Genomic DNA, 25,082 nt, shown 5'->3' with positions numbered 1-25,082 from the left:
GGTCACTATGCAAGGACCTCAAGGGCATTCTTCATTATATGAGTTTTAAAAGGGAAGAGAGGCACACTGAAGTTGCAAAGTGGGACAGAGTCTGGTCTGTTTTGTACACATAAAGCTTCCAAAATGTTGTGTATCACTGAGGAAATCAAAGCACAAAAAGATGTTCTTCTGGGAAAAGTAAAGACTGAAATAAAGAAATAAACAGGGGGGGGAAAGCATCTATCCCCACCTGCTGCCTTGCAGTTGGTGGAAATTGAACATCTTGGATGCATCTGTTTGCACTGGACAAATAATTGCTGTTTACCATCCTAGGGGAAAGCCAGGAAAGCATGGGGAGATCATAATCCTCAGAGCATACCCCTCCTTTTCAGAAAGTGTACTCAACAAAGCTGTGATCACTTAGAACACCTGATGAGATGCCTCCCCTGGTGACCAAAGCTCAGCTTTGCCCAGATATGGCAATCTTAAAAAGAGAAGGGCAAGGAAATTGTCCTCTCCATTTATATTGCTGAAATCTGAGTTAGAACAGGTACTTCAAGCTGTTCCAGAAAAGGCAGAGGGATGCACTGCCTGTTTTCTACCTCCCTCCCTGCTGCCTTGGGCTCCCTGTGCACATTAGTAGGAAAAGAGAGGCTGAGTTCTATTCCTGCCTGATGTTGCAGTGTTCCAGAGAGAAGCAAGTACCCAAGGCTGCACACCAGTTTGTATTACAGAGGTTGTGCTCTGGTCCTATACAACAACTACCCCTTCTCCTTATACTTTATGAATGGAGGAATTAGATTTTGGCCCTGTGTGACTGAACAGAGAGAAAACAGGCCAGTGAGACACTCTATATTAGTCCTACACTTTTTGGGTCTCCAAATTAGGATGCAAAAGAAGAATGCAGTCTCTGCCTTAGCCAAATGTAAAGGGAACATTTTTGCATATTTTTGATATGTGATCTTATCAGCAGACAGCTTTTTCTTTTCAGTAAAATAAATCCTTGTAATTCCACAGTACAGAAATCTGACAGTACAGAAAGTAATCTTTATGATGGCTAAAAGTCTTTGCACAGCATATATTGAAGCTTATGATAATTATTTATTACTGGTGTTACCATTACTGAGCCTTTAATGCACTTGTGGCTAGTGGGCAGAAAATGAGCAATCCCTGGTGACAACAGCAAGAATGCACTTCTTCACATGGCAAGTAACTTTTTTAAGTTCCTGTCAGGCTGTAATATTTTTCCCCTCCATGCAAGGGTATTAAAATAAAAACTTTGGATACATAAATCAGAGAAGGGTGAGTTCACTGCTGTGCCAAGAGGGAGCCAAATGAATCCTGTGGATGTTAAAGCTGAGAGAGGCTTCCTAGATCATCCTGTTGTGCCTCCCTTCCCCTGGCAATTAACAGCTGCTGCTGTCACAGGAGCAGAATCTTAAACAGCACAAGGATGGGCAAGGAATGATGGGCTCTCCCTTCTGGCTGCTCATTAGTGCATTAGCATTTCATACTATTTACTACAGCTTTATTTTTCTGTACCTCTCTGTTGTTTCATGTACTTTATCAAATGTTCACATCAACACCTCTACAGTGATGGTGAACTTTCTCTACCTAAGTTATTGTAAGACTGACCTTCCCTCAAGAATGCCTGTTTCTCCTAAAGCATAAAAAGAATTTTCTTTTTTCTGGTTTCAGTCCATTCCATCTTTTAAATACACAATAATTCCTTACCATCTTTATTGTCACTACAGTTAAGATATTTATAGACGAGTACATCCCTTCCTTATTGCTTCAGTATGGAGGCACAGAAGTGACAGCCATATGATAAACAGCCAGACTGAGGAATCACACGGGAGCCTTTCAGCGCCATAAAGAGGAATTATCAATCCCAAGTGCAAGCATGTGTGTACACTCACAGGTGTGCAAAGGCAGAAGGAAAAAGAGAAGGGATTTGCAGCATGACTAATATTCCTCCTAGAGGAATGATTCTTCTAAGGTGCTTTGAGAGCACTGAGATCGATTGGTATGCAATTTTGTTTATTTCCACTTCATAGAAACAATCACTCTGGAGGTGAAATAAGTCATATGAGGTGATCCCATCCACCTCTTTGCCATTAGGCACTGCATAAAAATGCCTCATGTTTTCTGCATTTAGCTGCCCAAGCGTTAAACAATAGGACCTCCTTGCTTGCCTGCATTAGGACCTGAGGTTTAGCTCTGCCATGCTTCCTTTCCTGGCTGAACCACGACCAGAGACCTGCTAGTGGTCAGTAGGAGCTTCATCCCCTTTCCCTCTAAGTCTTCTCCAGCTGCAGCACCCACGTCTTCGAAACCATTTCCCTTACACGGGATTCACCATTCACGTGTGCCTCTCCTTCCTTTTGTTTTAATGTTACCTTTATGTCCCCTAAAAGGGCTATTGAAATGTGATCTTGAAAGAAATCTATCACAACAATTTTAAACTCACAGCTGACTGCCTTTGCTGGTTTTCTAAAGGCTGCTCTCTCTTCACCATATTTCTTCTCTCTCCAATATGCTTATTACAGCTTTTGAATACCTTTAGACCATTTGCCTGGTATTACCTTTCTGCATCCTGAACACCAGAGTACTTGCCCAGATGGATCATATGAATGCAGACAGTTTATGCTATTATGCAAATATTTTTTTTACTAAGAGTTTGATCCCTTTCCATGTATATTAGAGAGTATAATAGCTATTACTGTTATCAGTAGCTGCAACTTGCATATATCCTGAAACAAATAATGTTAATGCTGGTGGTATAAGTTTAGTAAAAGATAAAGTCCAATAGGTTCGGAATAAAAGGCTAGTTGAATCCTCAGAGTGACCAATATAAATATTGCTAAATATAAAGTTTTATCCACTATGAAATCTTTACAGGATGGTCTCACATTCATTTTCAGTTTAGTTCAGGCCTGTCTTTTTCAAAAAGACTTCTTTTGCTATAGTTCAAAGCTCCATAAAGTAGACACAGAGATGGTAGCATAGCAACCACCAGAAAGTAAGTTTAAACACTGAGAAAATGAGCTTTTAGCTTTCTAATAGCAGAGCTTTCATACTCGTATCTTCTTGCTGGGTTTGAAACACCTGTTTCTATTTCAGCTGACTTTGCCTCACTGTCTCAGTACAGAAAGCTGCATGGCATTACCAAACTACAATTAAATAAACCTGTTTTGTGTGAATATTCTTTGGTCGTGGACAAACAGAAAACTGAATTGTGGATTATGGGGAATTAATTTAGTTTTTAAATTAAATTAGCATTTCCTTGCAACAGAAGAGGGGTGGGTTTTTCTATGAAACAGAATTGGTTCCCACAATGGGCACGAGGATAAACATACTTTTCCCTGCTGACTCAGGAAAATCAAATAAATCCAAACATTCCCTACTGATTTTTTCAATCAGTTTTGAGGTTATATATGCCCTGTCTGTACAACAATGTGAACTCTGTCAGAACAGCTTAGGGACCAAGAGCCCAAGTATTTTGGCACCTTGGTGACTTTTCCTGTTCACCTGAACTGAGTTTAAGGCCATGACTCGTGTTGGATTTGCATCTTTGTTTTAAAAGGTATTGGTGCCTGGAGAAGTGGATGTGAAATGCTGACTTAAATAGCATCTCCTGCTGGTAACATCTGCATGCCCGTGTAGCCACACAGCAAGAAAAGCAGTGGATAATTATCAGTGAACACTTTTAAACCCTTATCTCGAATCTTTGTTAGCCTTGAAGCCTTTTGCTTTCTCCATTATATTTTTAATGATGGTAATTTTTCCTGCTGCTATATTAACTGCAACAGACACAGAAGATTTCATAGGAGGTTTATTACACCAGGCACACCCTCCAGCTTTGATTTATCCTGAAATGAAATTATTTCTACCCCACTGGAATCTCACTATCCCCACACTGCAGTTAATGACATGGGATCTTTGGTCAGATTTATGTGTCTTTTCACCCATTCTCCCTCCTGTGCAGTCAGCCTCACAAACACCCTGGAAGACCTCTAAACCTATAATAGACAAAATTAGCTCCCAATACATTCCTGCAGATTGTGCAATGGTGTGTGATCCCTGTTAACGTGGGATGCGTGTGGCAGAATGGAGGTGACCAAGCAATCTGGGTCTCTGTCAGTCCTCTTTTGGAGCCTTCAAAAGGCAAAGTTTGGGATGAAAAGGCAGGAAATGACTGAGCAGGCCTGGCTGTTACTGTGATGGCTTCACTTGTGTGTGACCTGGAGGGCTTCCAGCCCCGCTGCTGTGTGAGAGGCTGAAGAGCTGCCAGCTTGCTGCACTCGACCCCTGCAATTTCCCCACCGCCTGCAGCGCCCCAGCTGGGGCCAAGGGTGCTCAGGGCCCCCGGGCTGATCACACACCCACAGCCCCATGCCAGCAGAGCACCAGGACAGGTGGCTTTCTGGTGGCAGGGCCATGAGGCAGGATGGAGAGCTGCTGGAGTGCCCTCAAACAAGCTTTCACATCCAGGCTCGTGCAGAATAAAAATAATTCCCTACTCTTACACTGTACATGCAAATATTAACTTCCTCTCCACCTGTTCCATACCAAATTTTCCACAAAAAGTCAAAATGGGAAGTTCTTGAAGAGATTTTTACCAGCAAGCTGCTACCAGTTAGAAATAAACCCTCAAAACTTAAAACTTCAGTCAGTCTTTTGCATGACTAAACTTCTAGGACATGCTTTATTATGTAGCGTTCCATTTCTAAACCAAACTTAAAGTTTTCCTCTTCCAACAATAATTCCGTTGGCAGCATTTCAATAGTTCTGGAAGTAGTGTTATAATTCTTCTCACCAACCTGTGCAAAGCCTCTAAAATTATGGAGCTTTACAATGAACCTAAAATTCTTACGTCCAGGTTAGAGAGGGATTATCCAAACCCCAGAGGTTATGCAAATTGGCTGTAGTTATGCAGAGCAAAACTCTGAAGAACATACTAATATCCTTCCTCCACACCTCATTCCTGTTGGACGGAAGATAGATCCACTGCCATAATTAATACTCTTATTTATGACTTACATCGTCTGTCAGTACATGTTGTTAACACATCTTCATTTTCTATATGCATTTTGCAGTGGAATGTCATTGCCCGTGACTCATTAGCAGGAAAATCACAGCAATACAAAGAACAGCTGTCTTGGATAATTATCGATTATTGAAAAATGTGTTATTAGAAATGTGAAGTGTTCATGTCATTTTAGAAAGCCTCAAATAAATTTATCAGCGTTCCTTTTTAATTGTTCTTTTGGATCAAATGTAGGTATTCTTGTACTTGCTAATCTCGAGGAGTGTTGGGAAGTATTTATTTTCCCTACTGTGTTTATAGAAGCTGGAAGTGTTTCATTATTTAACCAGTGTTAAACAATATGTCTGTTGAGAGCTCACAAATATTCAAACCCAAGAAATGGCTGTGGAGAAACACTCCACTGTGTGCTCCATGTTAAATAAGGATAATATAGATTGATGGATACAAATGCAATGAGGTGTCATTAACTCACTTTTAAATAACCACTGAATGTGCAAATTAATGAGACGCGAACTCCACAGAAGTGCAGAAAAACCCACTCTGCCAAATACCACATTAGTTAAGAGCTGAAAATTGTCATTTACAGAGCACAGACCCTTACATTAACTGTGAGTTTCCTGTAATTCTTCTCTTTCACTGAATCTATCTATTTTGGGACCCTGACTTGTACAGCCAGCCACAACCTGCTCTTTCCCACTCTTTCCACATTCCTGAAGTAGCGGAGAGCAGAAAATGAGACATATGGCTCCAGAGAGGAGTCACTGGCTGCCAGCACAGCCTTCCACATCAGCAACACGAGAGCCCCTAGGGATGCATCTGGACTCCCAGGTGGGAACCTGGCTTCAGGTCCAACATCTGGATGGGAAGTTTAATTCAGAGCAAAAAAAAACCCAAATCCACTCATATGCCACAATGTTTGATAGCCCCTATTCAAGTCCTTAACAAAGATTTTTTTTTTTTCCACTCCCTATTGTATCTCTGGTTTCTGCTCCTGTTGGTTACTTTTCTTTCCTATCCTGTGAAGATTTCCAAGGTGCCAGCAATGAGAATCTAGTGTAGGTCTCCCTGGATCACTTCTGCTGGGAAACAGTCAGTGAAACTAGTAGTGCCATGGATTTATGCCTCACTGACTGAGCTCCAGGGCTGGATACAACATTTACAGTGGGGCTTGTCATTAGTGTCACTACTGGAACAGAGATTTAAAAAAAAATAATAATTTAACCATCTCTGTACTTCCACAGCTTAGGTGGGGTAATACAGGAGAGATGTCAGGCAGTAAATAAGTATAAGAGGGAAATTTAGGATATGAACTTATTTGAAAGGGGATGGATCTTTTCACGTTCCAGCTACCCAGAAGGCTGGATGGAAGTCAGAGCCTTGTGCTGACAACACAACAAAACCAGAGAAGCACAGAAGTAAAGGAAAGCATTATGATAACTTTGCCCATGTTTTCCTTGGGAAAGAAACACTGGATACAATCAGAAATGCAGAGGATTTCATGTAACCCAGACATAGCTCTCTACAAACCCTCTTTCCAGGACACACAACACAAACCTGGGTCCTTTTTCTTACAGATCTGTTCAACCAGCTTTATTAAAGGAGGGCACTTGCTGTGATTCAGTTACTGAACGGAACATTGTGAGCTAAAATGTGACTTTTTTTCCCCTAGACCTACAATTAGGTAATCTACAAAATTAATTTCCTTCACGTTTAACGAGGTTCTGTTATGCGGTTTGGCGTGTATTATTGTGTGTATTAGTCACAGCCTGACTGAAGGGAAATGCACCATCAAATTTACTGTAACAGCAATTTTCCTTAAGGTATATCAACACAGATGAATTGGCAGACCCCTAAGACACAGCTTAAAGCTATCTTTTATACAATATTGCCCTCTATGGGAGCCCAAGATGTAACAGATTTGAAATATGCATGCTGCTGCTCTTTGGTACTATTCATTTTCTTTAGTATAGTCTCTACTTTCCTAAAATGCTTCTCTTTAACATAAAAGCTTTATGCCACCAGGAAAAATCAACCTCCTATTCTCTCATCTTTTCATCTATTTCTTTCAAGCATACATTTCAAATAGTAACAAATATATCTATTACTGGTATTTAGCTTTTATGTGATAATTTCAATTCACAGAGCCCCTTGTGTCCGAGTGTGTCTGCATTTCTCTCATGCTTTAAAACAACAAATAAACAAAACTTAAGCCAAAGTACACACAATGCAGTAGCCACACCACTGCTATGAATAGGCAAACAACATTTGGAATATTATTTCTAAAGTACCCAAAAGTCTTCAGAGAGCAAAGATGCAACTCCAAAACCTCAATTACAGATAGAAACAGATATTTTCAAATGTAAGCTGCTGAACATTAGCGCCATGAGTAAAGCAGGAATGAGCCTAATAGAGTCCAATGGTTATGTGTCAAGATCTTACTCACTTGGAGTACTCTCTTGTTTTTCTTTGATAATTTTAATTAAGTCACCTTTGTTTTCTTCCCATGAGAAAAATATATCTGAAAAAGAAACCTCAGTCCAAGGATGACTGAAGAGCAGTGATCGCTGGGCATTGTTCACATTGAACTGTATTGCATATTCAAGAAAACCCCAACCAGTCCTTCTGCTGCCATCCTGATATTTTAAGGTTAGTGCTGAAAGTCTATGAGCAATTCCTACCTCAAGAAAAGGGAATCAATAGCAGTTAGACATTAAAAGCATTTCTTTAGCTTATTAACTCTGTTCTAGCAGATGTTGCAGAGAGATTGCAGGTCTCTAAAGAAGGCCAGTTCAAAGTAAATATAACATCATGATCTTGATTTCCCTTGTCAGATTACAGCATTTTCAAGTCTTTAGCCTCCCTTTTCCTGAAGCCAGGTCTGTGTGGGGTTTTTTAAATTTTATTTTGAAGCACAGCCTAGTCACATCAGTCTAAAAATAGACCTTAGGACATACTTCCATTTTCCATTTCAGGATTTCCCACCCTTCTGGAGCATTAGCATGAGGCCTCCTCCTATAGCATCAGAAAGCACAAAACAAATTATAATAGGATGACCTAAAATTAAAAAAAAAAAATCTAGGAAGTGAAACAAAACACTGTACAACAGAATCCATTTATTACAATAATTCTAGAATACCAGTTTGGGAGTGCATCAGTAATGGATTTTTTGCTTTGAGGGTTTTTTAAGTTTTAAATTATGGTATATAAAAAGCTCTGCTTGTGAGAGCTAACCCAGAAAAAGTCATCCTTAGAATGCAATGGAAGCTGGATATCTAGATCGCAAGGACAGAAGAGCAAAAAGAGAAGGATAAATGTTCTTTGTAGTTCCTCCTTTGAAACCACCATTCCTGGTTTCACCTTCTATTCAGAAGTGAATTAGAGTATTAAAGAAGCCTCTGTAGACATGTTAAAGGGGACTCCCACTGGAGCTCTGGTCTAATTAAGCTACTTTATGATTCATTCCAGTTTGACTAACTCAAAATTTCTTTAAGATAAAATTACTTTACACATTAAACCAAGAGTTCAAGCTTCTTTGTTTCTAATAATCAAAGAAGAAATGCTTGGGTTTCAGATCTGTAAGCTATCACTTCGTTCTATGGCTGACACCCTCTGTGATAATTGCTGTGCCAGCAGCTGGCCTGCATTGCTCTTTTTGAGAAGCCCCAATCCTCTGCACACCTCAGCAGCCCTGCTGCAGCTCAGACACGCAGCAGAATGCTGGTGGTACACAGACACAGTTCTCCCAACGTGTGGAAACCATCGGTCAGCATTTGGGTGGTGGGTTGGCTGGAGATCATCAGGAGCTGCTAAATGGGTCTGCTCAAGCTCGTGCAGGGAATAGCAGAGCACTAGGCAGTGCTGTCAGGAGTGCCTCTGGGTGCTGGGAGGCAGTGCTGTACAAAATGGTCTCATGGAAATCAGTCCCTCGCCCAGCCTGAACTCTGGCTGAGCAGATGCACAATGGGGTGACAACACTTGGCTGTCTGCTGTACTGGGGACCAGAGCAACCCTGTGGTGGTCTCTGATGAAGCACAACCTTTGTGAGGCACACAGGAGCAAGGATTGCAGCAAATGATTCCCCATGCTTTCACAGAAAGGGCAAATGGGGGCACAGCCAAAGTTCCTAGATCCAGATTTGTGACAATTTGCAATGCTTTGTGGGCAGCTGCCAGCTTTTCTGGGTGAGGCAGTCGGATGAATGGGACCTGCACCTGGTTTCAGTCTTGCATTTGCAAGGATTTACAAAACTAGACTACTTGCTTATCAGCAGGGAGGTCACCAGAAGAGCCATCATGAAAACAGACCAAAGTGGGGACAGCTCCCATCCACTGTACTGAGTTCCAGGCGCAAACAACAAATCACAAGGGGGCTGAGCACATCTTAAACCTGCTCTGCTGCTTCAGTCTCTCCTGCTACATTCAAGTGTGGCCTGGGAAAAAGCTCTTCTCCTTCTCAGCCCCAGTTCTACCACCTTTTACTTCTCAGAAGCTTTCTGTTACTTCAGACCAAAGCAGAACCTGGGAAGGATTCTGTAAGGAGAATTGTGGGACAGAGCCCAAAAGGCTTTATGGATACACAAAGACAATTCTCTCTCTCACATTTATGGACCCTTGTCTCTGTGTCACACAGGAAGTGGTGACAAAGATCAGGATTAAGCCCAAACTAATTTTTTGCTTTGATGGTATCTCAATAACAGTACTTAAAAGACCGTAGCTTATATTTTTATAGTTGAGTAAGCACTTAAGACATAAAACAGTAATGTAATTAGAGATATGTGGAGCAGCTCTAATGCTAGATGTAAATGAATGGATGTTGGTTTAACAGATATTTGCACATTAGTTTCTATCAGCACACCCTCTGAAACTAATACATCCAAAGCCTTACAGGAACAAAGCCAAACTAGGATGTCAAAGTTATCTTATGACGGAATAAAAGTATAAGATAAAGGTCATTACAGAACTCGTATGCACTGATTTGCCTTTATCATCTGTACAAGTGTGTCCAGACATACAGAGGGGATAATAGAAGCTGGAGACTGTATAGCTAGAGAAAGTCAGCAGTCAGGGAATCTAGCTCTTTTTTACTTTTGTTATTTAACTTTACTTTAGGAATGAGCAGCATTTTTGCTGTTGATGTTGTTGCAAATCAGCACTTCATGCTTAAGTGGACCACTAGCAGCATATTCTCCCCTGACATCTGGGAAATAAGAATAACCCATGACAAGGCAGGCATTTCCAGAGGAAGACACGAATGCCTTAACTGAGTTCTGATGCATGAAACTCAGATCCAAATGTATGTATATTTCATCCCTACATTTCTGAATCTGTAAAACCTCTACCACATTTTGAGCCAGAGCCAAAATATTCAGATGAAAACCCATAACAACTTATTGAGACATCAGGAAAACAAAATAGACTTTTCTTCACGAAATATATGAACACTCAAAAAAATCATATTCTCGTATGCCTTTATGTTTCTTGCACTTTTGATGTGAGTGTAATTAAGTTCTGCATATCTCAGGGAATTGCTGGAGAATTAAAACTAATCTATAACTCTTACAGTTGTCTAAGTTCCTCTGGAATCAGTGGATGTTATGACAATTTACACCATCTAAGGAACTGCGCTGTGTGTCTAATAAGACACACTGCTGTTTAACTACAGGAGGTTCATAAGGAGTCCACAGCTCAAGAAAAAGCTAGTTCTTCCAGGAATAGCCATTTTTTGTTCTTTTAAACTCATTATGGACTTTGATGTCAAAAGCCATCTTTCTTTCAGTAAAGACCGTAAATATGTCTTTAGCTGGAAGAAATGGTTCTTTGTATTGCAGTCAGTTTTCAAGTGTGGCCTTGGTGCTGTGAGGGGTTTTTGAGAGGAGAAGTAGGGAGTGCTTATCCTAGTGTCATCAGAGCACTGAAATAACAGGTGGGGAGACTGGGGGCAGCCAGACACAACAGAAGCTCAACACAGGGGCAACAGAACATCAATCCAGATATTCCAGGGAAAGTTTTCAGATAGTCTAGAAGAGTGACCTAGGGAGATACCATGTATTTATGGATTAATTTCTGAAAGGATTTGCTTGCTCTCTATCACATTTAGGAACATGGTTTAACGGTAGGCTTGGCAGTGCTGGGTTAAAAGTCGGACTTCATAATCTTAAAGGTCTTTTCCAACCTAAATGGTTCTAGGATTCTATGTTTCTAACCACAGAACTGCAGGAACTGTGTTTTCCACATCTCATGATGTGAAATGAATGCAGTACTGACATTGTAGTGATAGGTGTGTAAACTGCAAGAAAATTTGGACAGAACACAGCCACACTTACTTTCACAAAACCAACAACAACAAACAATAACCTAAAAAACCCCACCAAAACCCAAAAAAGCCAACCACTATCAAACCCACAGTTCTAAAACCAGAAAGTCATGTTTCAGAAAGGTAACACTAATTTTGGTCAAAGTACTGGTAGGTTTCATCTGTAACTTTTGAGCTACCAAAATAAGTGGAATAAGCCGTTGTGATTGCCTTCCTATACAGGGGAGGAAATCAACCATATGAGGATTAACAGGTCCAGAATTTTCACCAGCTAATGCAAAATCTGTGCTGCAGGTAAGAGCCAGAAAAATATGTATCATGTGGCAAGGATTTCAGCATAAGTGTGCTGCCTCATTAATACAGTATTTTATTACTACAATTTATCTTCTTTTCCTGTTTCTCTCCATCCATACCTATTTTCTGTTTCTTGCTGTCCTGTTTTCTTTCCTGTCTGTTTTTCCCTAAAGCAGAGCATGAGAATTATATCATGATCAGAAGGATATTCTAGGTAACTCAAGTGCATTTGTGACCGAGCTGGAAGAGTTCAATCCTCTCTACTACCCAAAGGAGAGGGAAGTGAAAATTCAAACTGTACTCTTTTTATCCCAAGGGTTGGTGTGCTCTTTCTGTTACACAGAACTGGAGCAATTCTGCCAACTGATTCCCACACATTTCTCATGAGGGCAGGCCCTGGCACAGTCATTCTCCTGATCCTGCACTGAAAATGAATCAGCAGCAGAGCAAACAGCTACGGGGGCAGCGTGAATCCACAGCCCTGCTCCTTCATCTTGAATTCATCCAGTGGGGTAGGGCTTAAGCCAAGGATTTCAGTTCAAAGAGTGACTTTAGCATCTGAATTAAAACACACTCTCAACAGTTTGTGCAGCCACTTGGCTGCCCAGGAACATCTGCAGCTGTGGCTTCCAAGGGGCAGCACGCTGCTCCCACCACATCTGGAGCAGCACATCTGTCCTGCAGCCAAACCCTCCCACTCACAGGGGCCTCTCCGGTGCTCCAGGTGCAGTCAGGAGCCAAGGACAGCAGTACAAAGAGCAACAAGCAACTGGACTTTTTCTTTTCACACAGTCACATTAGCAATAAGGAGCTCTAGCAGGTTTTGGACAAAATGCACCAGAAGTTTCCCTTGTGTTGGGAAGAGACTCTCTAACTTAATTTGGCTGTTTTAGTTTACAGCCTGACTGAAGCTCTGATGTTCACACAGGATGCAAGGAGGCACCTGCTCATCACCCATTTGCAGTGGGATCCCCACAGCCAACATTCACAACAATCTTTGGAAAATAAACCCCAAATCCAGAGCCAGCCATAGGTGCAAGGCATTTTTAAAAGATCTCCCAGAAGTGCTTTGTAATTAAAAATTGCAGGAAATTACTCAGACATACTTGGGATTTTCATTTTCCCTCAGTTCCTAATTTAGCCAGAAGGAATCAATTAGTCCCCAGTTAGGAATCTCTACCATCTTTGAAACTTGGATATTCACAGAGAGCAAATAGCTCTTCACATAGAAGGTCCCAGCTGAAGGATGTAAATGGTGAAGTGCACAGAACACCATTTATTTACACTGTTTTGGAAACACGAAAGGTTGAGCTGACCCTCCTATGATTCAAATCTGAGTTTACAGCGTCATTCATCATCTCAGAATGGGTTTGTTCCAGTCTCCTTGAACAAAACTATTTTCTCCTCACATTTGCTGCACAGAATTGGCTGAATTTCAATTCCAAGGTGTATTGTACGAAGAATGGTTTTGGAGTGAAAGATGTCAAGCTGGCAAAAATTGAAAATTAGATTGGAATAAAATCTAATTCTTTTAATATACAAAGTGTTTGGTTTTGCCTCTGTAATATAATTTAAAGTCACATAGCAATCATGTTTCTTGGCTATGGAGGTAGGTTTCGTCTCTAGCTGGATGAAATAAAGGATTTTAATAAGAAATTATGCAACAAATAGGTGGAACTTCTGTCACAGCAAGAAAATACTTTTCACCTCTGAGCACCGAATATTTGCTGGTGCCAGGGAGATCATTTGTAACAAACTTGCTGGGTGACCCCTGCTTGATTTTGGTCGTGCACTAAAATCCACCTTTTATGGTGCCAGGTGATCTTATCAGTGACCTAACAAGAGTAGGAACCAAAAAGTCTTCCAGTACTGTGATTTTGTTGAGCCTCCTTTAGCATCTGGAGATGGTGAGGGGCGGTGGGGGGGCGACTGGGGGCACAAGCATTTTAGTGTCAGAAAAACGATTCTTTCAACTTTTCCTTTCTCCGAGGCTTTGTGCTGCAGACTCCAGGTGTGAAATCAGGAGCTGGAAGTGGCACTTCCCTCCCGCATTTTGGGCGGGCAGGAGGGGAGGTGGTCCAGCCGCACAATGACAGATTATGCAGATCCTCGCGGAGCATCTAATCAATCCGGGCGGCGGGAGAGGAATGCGGCTCAGCTCCCAGTTCGCCTCCACCGTGTCGTCCTGGCGCGAAGCATCCCCGCAGCCCCGGCTGGAATGACATCAGAGCAGCTCCGAGTCCTTGAAAGTCTGCGGGTTGATTAGCGGCAGGAATCGGCCGCTTCTGCCAATCACAGCCCTGCCAAGCCGCCTCGCTACTCCTGGAGATCGGCGGGAGAGGGAGGCTGACTCCGGCAACAGGGAGAGCGCAGCGGCGCCGGCAGCAGCACCGCGAGCAGCGGCTCTTCGAAGGGCCGATTAAACAGTTCTCGCAGCCTTTCTGCTGGAGCCTGGCGGCTCCCCGCCGTAATCCCCGTGTCCAAGAGGGAAGCTGCATTCGGAACGGTGTGCTGAGCAGAGGTTTGAATCATCGCAGCTGGCTGCTCGCTCCGGAAAGGACAGGCTGGCTCGAAATGAGATGTGACTGCGCCGGCAGAGTTCAGTGACTGGGGCTGGAGCAAGAGGAGCCTGCCTAGGATGCCGCTCAGACAGCTGCTGGCATTTGAAAACTCTCCCTAGTTTACCTGGAGCCCCGTGAAGAGGTTTTGAGTAGCAGATGTCTCTTTGCTGCACGCTAGGAAGAGAAATCCTCCTCTAGGTAAGCTATTGTTCAGCTTCTGAACCTCTACTTCTGGGTATATATTCATACAACCACGTAGACAGTGCCTATACTCAGAGCAAGTATAAATATCCACGGAGTGTGTCAAATGATCTGCCTGGAACCTATGCATAGTAAGTACTTCCGAAAGCTCCCTAGAGCCTGGCATTCCAAGGATTATTTGGAAGTTTGAGATAGTCTTTGCCACGTTTGCATGCAAGTGCCCCTGATGAAAAGGGATGCACATCCTTCAAAGGAAACAGCTGTCTGTCTAAATATTAGAAACACCACAGAAGGGAGAGCATGGGAAGTTATGTGAGGGGGGGAAAGAGGATACAGTTGCTTCTTTAGTCTACTCCACATCATTTGCTTTTATTTGCTACCATCTAGCAAAGTTCAGCAGAACTACTGTACTAAAAAGGCATGGTGAAAGCTTTCCATGGAGATGTATTACATGTGCACTATTTAAAGTAGGGGTGAGGAAGCCAAGACCTACAGATCTGCTCTCTTCCAGCAGTTTGATAGCAGACAACATCTGTCAGCAACGTTTTTTTTAAAACAGCATGATCATTGATAGAGTGGAAGCAAGGATTGTTAGAGGTAGTAAGACATAAAGTGAAGAAACCAGTGTGTGCTCTTCAGATTCTCTAGAGCCAGAGTTCAGCAGCAGCCCAGCGTTTTTATCCTACAGCTGGCAGACAGGCTCCAAGTCACTGCTGCTGGCAATGAACACTCAGACAAAAAAGCTTAGAGGTGAAGAAGTCTCTTCCTAGAAGCACTGCACTGTTGTAACCACACATACCTACGAAACCCCACACTCACAAAGTTCTCTTTTCCCCGGGGAGTTATTATCAGGTCATTTTTTACCAAGTTCTGCATCTCTCATTCACATTGCTTGAAACCTCCCTCCTTCCCTCCATGTGAATAAATGCTGCAGAATCTGCCCTACCCCCTGTAGCAGGTTACTCTACCTTTCCTAGCTTTGAATGTTATCAGAGAACAAGCTAAAATGAGAAGTAACTCATTTTCACCCCATTTCTTCAGTAGTTTTGATTGTGACCCTCCTGCCAGAAATGTTCAGCCTGTGGAAGTGTAACAGCATCTCCTTGTTCATAGAGTTTCAATAGTAGGTAATGTTTACAGGTTCTCCCCTGTCTTGTCCCATGCTGTCTGTCAGTTTCCTCATGCACATTTTCCCCTCCACCAAGCTGCACTGTCTGACTTGCTTTCTGAAATGCTGCTCTGAAGGAGGGGCTGGGGTGTGAACTGCCAAGTAGCATTTAACAAAGAAAATTCTTGGCTTTGAGTTTTCCTCCTGAATCTTATCAATTCAGGTAATATGATCTGCTCAGTTGGGTTAGCTGTTCCTAATGACATTGCTCTGTGCAGAAGTTGAAGACTGGGTATTAGGTTTTGTGCCATTTCCCCAGAACGTGGCCATTTTTTTGGATCTGTAATAGATGCCTAATGTCTGAAAGCCTCAGAATTGAAAGCAGAAGTATCTTAATGTCTTGTTGACACCACTCTCTTCTGCAAGGCTGGAGAAGTGCTCCTCTAACTTGCATTTGTCGGAGTAAATCAAATTCAAAGGGTTACAGTTAAGAAGAGAGTAGATTGTTTCAGTCACTGACCACTTGTACACACACACACACACACACACACATATATATATACATCCCCACATATGAGTCCCTTTCAGCCTGAAAACCCTGGTAACTCACACTAGCAAGTTCTGGAAGCCCTGTTAAAACTTCATGGGAGTTTAGAGTTTGTGATACCTGCTGTATCACTCTCTGTAACGGCCATGATCAGACACAGCACCGTGCAGGAATCATGCACTGCTCCAGAGTTCAACTACCATTCAGTATGGGCAGGATAAAAATATGCTAATAGTAAAGATGGGGTTTTTTAAGGTTTGCAGTACAGGAATTATCCCACTGGTATAATGAGATACTTTAAAGAAAACGTGGCCATATATTGCAAACCCATGGCAATACTGAGCACAGGAAATGCTGATGAGTTACTGTTAATTGTGACTACAAGTTTTCAGTTAGATAAACAAAAAATTGCATTTAACTATATGTCCCCATAAAAAGATTCTTTATTTTTCTACAAGCAATAAAGGAGAGCATATAATGAACTTTTTTTTTTTTTAAAGGTATAATTTCTGTTCCAAAGCATTCTGATTTAGCCCACAAACAATTTTGCTTTGATTGCCTCTATGACCATAGGGCTGGCTGAGCTTCAGCTGCATGTGTACACTGCTGTTCACTTCCATCAAGTGCTGGCCTTGCAAAGCTTCCAGAATCACACAGTCTAAGAATGGTTTAGATACTTGAATATGTATCTAATAGTAAGAATGGTTAGATACTTGAAAAGTATCTAATTCCAAACTTCCTTCGGCAGGTGCATCCAAAAAACTGTTTTTCATATTCATTTTCATACTTTCATATTTTCTCTTTACATATTTTCAAAGCAACCCCTGGGCTAAGAGCAGCAAAGCATTGCAAGCTGGGGCCTGGGTGCCTGAAGGAAAGGTCAACTTGGAATTGTGCAGGAAGCTGCACTTTGCCCAGCCTGGGGAGTCATTTCAGAAACAGGGCACTGAGCTCAAGGTGAGCCAAGGGCTCTCCACACTTTGCAAGGTGAGGGGAGCCTGGGTTTGAAACCATTTGCAAATGTTAAGGTAGCAGTTTATCAGATTTCCTTGCTCTCAGGCCTGGGATGCAGTTGAGGACCATCAGAGCAGGTTGAGGGGCTGGACTGTGAGGGAGAAGGAGGGTCTCTCTGTGGGAAATTGGGTGGAGTGTCAAAGAGTCCTGTCTCCCATTCTGAGATAGGCTGAAGAATGTACATATCACAGAACAAATCTATTTCTCCTATTGAGGTGTTAAAGCAATGCCCCTCACGAAGGTAAGCCACCCAGAAAAGCGCTAGATAGAAATTCAGAATCAATTCCCCATCTATGTCAACATTTAAATTAGAAAAATTGAGCTATTAAAAGAATCGGGTGCTGGAAGAAAATTAAAACCATGCATGTCAATCCAAAACATTTATTACAACTGCTGTCAGGAATAATTACAATGGAATCAGAGTTTCTTCTGAAATTAGCAGTTGCTATAGAAAAATAATAATATTTTACCTGAACAGTGCTGCCACCAGAATTACACGGCAACAGCACACCAGTGTAGAAACCATGCCAGTATTTGATGAGGAAAACACATTGGCACCCAAAGTCATGGATGCTCATGGAAACTCAATTCTGAAAGGAATATTTAAACCTATTTCCTTCCCTCTGGCTACAGGAGAGATCACAACTGCTCTCCCCAAGTGGAGGCAAAGGGAGCAACTTAATCCTCCCTCCTCTGCTGCAAGGAGAGGTTTTACAGAGCCTGGGCAAATACAGAAGGGTGGGCTTTCTTCATGAGGAAGGAAGCAAAAAGAAAGGGATTCCTTTTTCCTCCCTGGAAGCTGGTGAAATAAGAACTGTCCTTGTGTTACTCAGCCTGGCCAAGGGAGATCAGGCTGATGCACCTACAGGTACAGACTGTTACTAATGGCTGGGTTCTCATCTCCCAGATGTAAATGTCATTATCAGACACAAACAGTGGAGACAATCACGTGGACAGTCTCTTCCCTGAGCAGAGCTCTGCACAAAACCTCCCCTCCTGAAGGACTATCCACAGCTACTTATTCCAACCAGCACTCTGCTAGGCTCCACTGAAAGGATTGCATTTAGCTTTTAGCGTATAAATAAGTGTTCTGATAAATAATTAATAGTCGCTGCTGGCCGTAAAAGAGGCGACTGTTTGGAAAGTTAAAACAGTCTGTCATGAAATATGCACCCACCTCTGTGTTCTACTTTCAGGGCATGTTTTAGCCAACATCTTGTCCTTTTGCATGGGACCACATTGTGCAAGAAGGAGGCCAGAGCTCAAGTTCCAGACCCTCAGGGTATTCTTTCATTTATTCTCTCTCACTGGGATATAGATCACCCCCTAAACCAGCAGGGGGGAGGGCAGGTGGGCATGATTCACAGAGAAATTTTTTTGAAATTAGAGGAAAATGCAGTGTTCTAGGCTTCTGGGTAAGATGCAGGAATTAGACTTACTGATTGTGGTTAGCACAGTTTTTCCCATGAGAGGTTTTCTTGTGTTTTGTAAATAAAGATAAAGTTTGGATGTTTTGGAACAGTGTCCCAGAACTTGGGCAGTGCAGGCCTGGCTAATCAGGCCTGGGGGAAGGCTTCTGACTGACCAATCTGGGTGACTTTTGAGAACTCTATAAATGTGATGAAATCAAAACAATAAAGGTCATTCCTTCTTGCCACTGAGAACCGATGCATTCATTACTCTGCTAGCTGCTCAACAGCGACAACTGATCACATTTGATTTTATAGCCTTCATAGCTTCTTGGGGCTTTCTAATTTAAACCAAAACAAGAAGGTCCACCTGCCTTGATATTTTGCCAGACTACCTGCAATCTATCTGCCCAAATAGGTGATATGAATACAGGGCATTTTTATTCATCACTACTCTGTAGACTGTGTTTGGGTTGCAGTTTTAAATGGTTTTACTGTTCTGCCCCCATACAGTCACACTGTTAAGAAGAGAACTGTGCATGAGAATCCTCATGAATGAATCACCTGCAGAAGGGCATGGTACTATTATTTGTACCTGAAAAAGTCACAATTAAAGAGAATTCAGTGATATGCAATGTCCACATGGCAAGCAAAGTGAGCCATGCATTCCCATGAGACCCACCCTCCCTCAGCCTTGGAGCAAGCTCCATGTGCCTGCATCAATCACAGGCAATCGTTCTGCATACTCAGATTTTTAACTGAAGGACGTCCTAAAAGGCTTTCTCCTCCATGAAAAAAATATTTATGTTCGGGCAGAAAATTAAGTATCTGTGTATATGTTGTCTAATACTGAGCTTTCTGGATTACAACATATTGTGTTGACTGACAAGACATCATTTTGTTGGCTTGTAAGCCCCTTCCACAACCCAGAATCCCAGGCTGGATTTCCTCTTTCCCAATACACCCAGGAGATTCATACTGGAAATCACGGTATAGGTGTGCACCCAGCCCTCAGAAGAGGATGGGAATGTAAAGACAATTCAAGCCTGATTCAGGGCAGTATGTTCAGAAAGACTGGCAACCATTTGGATTTTTTTATTTCACACGCTCTCCCTCCAACAATCAGTGAATGCCTCAGTAAACAGAGATTTTTCACCAAAGCAAGAGGGTAATCAGAGCCTCTCTATTCCATCACAGAGCTCTAATGGTATTAGTTCTAGTTCCAGTCTCTGAGCTCAGCGTGACTCAACAAAAAAATCCCTTGAATTCCCAAGTAGGACCTTATTCTACTAGTGGCATTTCCAAACTGAACTTTATCTTGGCAAAACAAGGAATAGATCTTTTGAAAGGAAACATTTGTTTATATTTTGAACCAAAAGCACAACAGTATCTATAGGTCACAGATGACACCAGAAATCTCTAGAGATCTTTCATTTGGGTGACAAAGTGGCTTCTCTCAAAAAACTACCCATAAAACAGTGGCAGGAATAAACACAACAGAATTTATCCAGGGTACAAAGAACAAGAGGAAAAAGGAAGCAAGCACAGCAAACACGTTTGCCTGCGCATGAAAGTATGAATTTTGCACTGGCTTTCCCAAAAGCACCCTTAGCAATATCCATGCTGTACACATCTGAACCAAACATGAATCACTTTAGAACATTTTACAACTAATGTCCATGTAAAGGTAGAAAAGAGTAATATTCCCTGAACAAAGACAAGAAAAACAAAATATTGCAAAAAAAAAAATCAGTGGCCTCCAGAGGACAAAACATGATGGTGGCAGAAAGAGACCTAAATCAAAGGTTCTCACCATAAAGCATTTTTCCTCTTGATAGGCAAACAGTATGCCTCCAGTCATTTCAAGGTAAGAATTTGAATTTGTATTAACAATCTTGCATAAAACTTCCTCAGACTGTCTTGTCTGCAATACTTAAATACATTAAAGTGAAAGCCTCTTGGATATTATAGTATTTTTATTACATGACCAAATTTTTCTATCTAGATTAGTTTTACTGACAGCAGTAAGATGTGCAGCTGTAAGTGATCCCCACAAAAAGTTCATCTTGCCTGTAAAGGGCTGGTACTGAGATCCAAAATTTTCTTGACAGACTGCCTAGACCCTAGTCTAGAGCTAAGACTAGGAAGGGACAGGAGAGATACTATAAACTTAACGTCCTGCTCCCAAACTGCCCTGCAAGAAAAGCAGTGATAAACGCAAGTATTTTATGAGCAAGGTGGAAGTGACTGAGTTTTTCCCTTCAGAAGCTGTTTGGAAGTCCAAGAAGCACATGCACAAAAAAGAGAGGAGCCACATATGGAGGGTCATCCTGGCTTCATTCCCTCTCCTTGCTTTACTTTGCTTGAAAGCCACTACTTGCCAAGCCCTGCCAGGGTGTCACCAGCACTGGTGGCTGGGATGATGCTCCAGCCCACACATCTGCTCTGCTCAGAGATTGGTGGGACCAAACTCTGTGTATTCTCCCTATTTTTCTACTAAATCCCCTCACTGATAACAAAACCCTGCTGTCCCACAAAGGCGGACTCCAGCAGAAATTAATGTAAGAATAAATAAAGGGAAGCTGTTATAATGAGAATTAACGTATATAGAGCTTGGAAACTGTGTCTGACTGGAACTGGGATGGGGCAAACTCAGAATAAACCTGTTTAAATTTCATGTGGCAAACGTGCTGTACTAAAGATTTAAGTACAAACTCTTTGTTATCTGGGTTTAAATAGACTTCCTTTGCAGTAGCAATAGATCATTACTATGTGACAGCAGTAGCCTCTCTGAAATAAGTTAGTGGCCTCCTTTTAATTCCTAGCACAGATGTAACCACATCTGACTCTCACAAATGGTCCCTGTGACAGGATACAGACACCACATAACATGTTATTCAGTGAAATATATTGGCATTGATATAAGAGTGGACACATTTTAATTATCTCACATGGTGGCAAACATTTTTAGTTCCCATAAAAGCAACAGGACAACAGAAAGCGTGGGAAACAATTAACTACTGGGGAAAAAAAAAAGTATAAAGACCAAATAGTCTGGCTTCTAACATGCTATTCCAGAGCCTGGGACTATATCTCTTTTTTTGTGTAAGAAACCTCTAAAAAGTAAACTTTTAATAATCATCCACTTAATCTGTAATCCTTGGTAAATTTTCAAAATCAATACAGAAAATCAGCAGTTATTTGGTTGCTAATAGAACTATAAAAAAGGGTTTTAGAAATTTTTTTTGATGGCTTAGCTTGTCTATCTGATCAAACAACATGTACAGAGTTTGGCTACTGCACTGATTGACTTTAAGGAGTCCTAGTTAGGCAGCCATTCTATTGCACAAATGTTGTCTCTCAGCTGAGTTCACAGCACAAATCATTCCATTGGAACTGGATAGCTAATTGACAGCCCTATGAAAGTGGAAAACAGTACCAGAATAGACGGACTGTAATAAAACATCTGATACAGCATCTCGCAAAAGTTTTATTTGAAGAGTTAAATGAATTCAAATTGGCTTCCATTGAAGCATTAAACTATGAATTGAAAAGTGATGAAGAGCCATTAACCAAGCGAGATCAGGAGATTTGTTGCATCAAGTCAGGGGGAATGTTTTGCAGGCTGCCTCAGAGCACCGTGGAAAGCTGCTTTTATTCACCACCTTCGTTCAGAAGGACTGGGGCAATGACAGCATGGCAATTTCCCCTGCGCTCTCCATTAATCCCACTGGGAAAGCAAAGCAAGGACTCAGTCCTGTAGGTCACACGTATCACAGGCCCAGCTCTCTGCCATGACATTTTGGCTCTGTCATCATGGCTTTGGCAGTAAGCTGCTGACCTTCAGATCATCTCTCAACACCTTCTTTTCAGCCTTTTACTTTCCTACACACGTCATGAGGGCTGCAAACATCTGCCTGAAAAGCATTATGCAAGAGTAAGGGGCTGTTGCTTCCAGCTCAGCCATGGGTCCCCAAGTGACCCGGGGGAAGTCAGGCTTGGACCTGTTAATGCTGTTTAGCTTTCTGCATTTTTGGTGAGTTACTGGTGAAAAGTCATAGATCTTAATACTACCACTCATGCTAGATGGACACATTTATTAGAAACTGCATTCAAAAAGTACTTTTAAAATTATCATTAAATTATTTTAAGTCTGGCCACAGAGTTAAGGTGTTTTTCTTGGTGATGTCAAAATCATACATATATATTGTGTTAATTTCGGTATCACCACACAACATTTGGAGCTGCTCAGAGGGTGAGTGTGGTCACTAACAGCTATCTATTGTGATGGTGACAAGAGCCACTCTGTGAAGAAACAAGAAATACATAGATAAGTTCTCTCTTCATGCATGGTTCTCCTCAGACTACACCTAAATTACTGATTTCTAGGAGCTCCCATGCCTGACGCTCCAGAGAAACTACCAGTCAGCAATTTCTGAGGAAATATTACAACTACTCATTTATGTTCAGAAATACTGATGCACTAGAGATCCATAAATTGTGCCATTTGGAGAAAGCCTCCCTGAAACCTCCCAGATGGGACATTACGTGATTTTCTGGGTGGTCCAAATGACCGTGGCACTGCTGGAAGTTAATGGGTCAGAAGAAGGAAGCATTGAGGCTGAACATCAGGCAACACTCACCAGCAGTGTGGTCTGGTTAAGTCTTAAAACACATTTCTGCCAGGAGCTAAGCAACATGAAGGGCTGGGGAACTAAGGGATGTGCATAGGTGTACACGTATGTGAGAATATTCCTGTGTGGAAAACTCATCTCCAAATCACCCTCCAGCCTCCTGTTGCACCAGGGAGCCTTTTCACCAGTTTCTGAAATCATCTGGAAAAGTTTAAAGCCAAAGAGAAATAGAAGTCAGAAGGGTCAAACAGCTCCCTGCCAAGTATTGTTTCACGCTAAAATCAGACCAGCTCTCATCAAGTGCACGAGTTGAAGTATTTCAAACTCTTTGCTTTATATTCATTGATTATCGACTTCACCCTCTGGCATCATTTAGCTTTGTGAAATCACACAAGATTACATGTGCACTATAGACTTGATCAAATGGCTGAAAATACAAAAAAATTGGGGGTTTAACTTATACATGATTATGCATTGAAAAACAAAAGAGGTGAAAGCGCTGAGCAGCCTCTCCGCTCAGAAATTATAAAATAGAAGTCAGAAGGTCTACAACAGCCTTGATCAGCTGAGAAGCTGGCCTTATCCTAGGTAAAAAGAGTTTTCTAATAGCTTGTGGTAAGCTATGAGAAGCTGGTACCAACGTCCCTCTCAAGCAAAGCCACATTTACAAACACAAAACACATTGCAGCTTTGTCGAGCTTGAAAAAGAAAAAAGTTACTTTCGGAAAGGATGTGAGGTCAGTCAAAAAATCTGAAAACTTTTCTGAGAGAGAAAAAAAAAAAAAGCTCTTTTTTCCTTCTGCAGTGAATAGAAACCCTGCATTTTTGCTAATGGTGACCAGGAGTCATTTATCACTCCAATCAGTTTGCTTGTTTCTGTAATGAATGAGGAGTCACATGCAAGGAGCAGCAAGGCAGGTATCATGATTCATTGGGCTGCTAGTAAATGACAGGAGTCATACAAGCTTAGAAAGGAAAAAAAAAAGAGGAAAGACTTTACATTAGGTTTTTAGCCTAAAGGGAAATTTTATATATAGACAATAAAGACATTCTGGCTTGTGATTTATGCTGGAATGAGGAAGAGAAAGCTCTGGCCTGCCTCCAGGTGAATTACTCCCAGACAGGAGATCAGGAATGGCCACATGGCTGAGGAACAACAAGGGTCCTGCTGCTCCCCTGCTCAGCACTGGCAGCACCAACACACTCTGAACCCACTGCAGATGTCAAGTCCATCAGCTCCATCCTCAGGGTGAATGAACACAGCTGATGGCTTCACACCAATATTTCTGCTTTCCATAAGCCGAAGTAGCTCAGAGATCCTTACCCACCTACGAGCAGAGGGAAGAGGAGCTCCCCCAGCCCACCCAGCGAGCCTGCTTGCTCAGTCAGCGAGCCCTGGGGGAAGCTGTGCCCGTGGGAATTGGCCCACAAGGGAGTCAGCTTTAATTCCTGATGCACTGTTAACACATGCCATTAATAAGAGGCTGTTTCTCTTCGCTGTCGTGCTATCGGTTTTAAATAGTCAAGTCCTAATCTCCCAATCAATCATCTTCAAAATCAGTACGCTTTAGTCATCAATCAAACACATTTTTGCGGGCAAGCAGGAAGTGTTATTTAGCAAGGAGGCAGCAATTTTTAAACCTCCATTTTTCTTCAGCTGCCTGAATTAAAGAAAAATTAGAGTCCCTGCAGCTGTCTCTGACATCACAACAGAGTTGTACTGCAGAGCTGTGCTCTTGCCTGGGAAAAGCCCCACGTCTAAGAAATCAGCTGAATGGACAACTAAAGATGGACAAGGACCAACTCTGGATTAATGTAACCTTGATTCCTTGACCAAATGTGCCCAGCTTTGGGCTTCACCTCCCTGAATCAAAGAATGCTCATCAGTGACCACAGGAATATGGGATCTCAAACACCAGCTTCCAAAATGAAACCCCATTAGTAACACTAATTATGAAATATGGCCTGTTTTC

At 41.9% G+C, this 25,082-nt stretch overlaps 1 protein-coding gene across 9 annotated transcripts in view; it reads left to right on the top strand.

Annotated features, from left to right (window-relative positions):
* Positions 1-25,082, top strand: part of LOC146437681 (bifunctional heparan sulfate N-deacetylase/N-sulfotransferase 4) — a 117,918-nt gene that overhangs the window by 34,738 nt on the left and 58,098 nt on the right. For 5 of the 9 annotated variants that reach the window (XM_085057609.1, XM_085057606.1, XM_085057600.1 and 2 more), the window contains one exon: positions 13,626-14,394. The gene's annotated coding sequence lies outside the window, so the exon portion shown is untranslated. Of the gene's footprint in view, positions 1-7,537; positions 7,676-11,563; positions 11,636-13,625; positions 14,395-18,262; positions 18,349-25,082 lie in introns of all 9 variants that reach the window. The other 4 variants (XM_085057601.1, XM_085057608.1, XM_085057604.1 and 1 more) reach the window with 4 other exon arrangements.

This window comes from Lichenostomus cassidix, chromosome 4, assembly GCF_008360975.1.
Source record: "Lichenostomus cassidix isolate B80296 chromosome 4, HeHo_3.0, whole genome shotgun sequence".
Classification (NCBI taxonomy): domain Eukaryota; kingdom Metazoa; phylum Chordata; class Aves; order Passeriformes; family Meliphagidae; genus Lichenostomus; species Lichenostomus cassidix.
The sequence above is the reverse complement of the archived record's forward strand: the minus strand, read 5'-3'. Positions and strand labels throughout refer to the sequence as shown.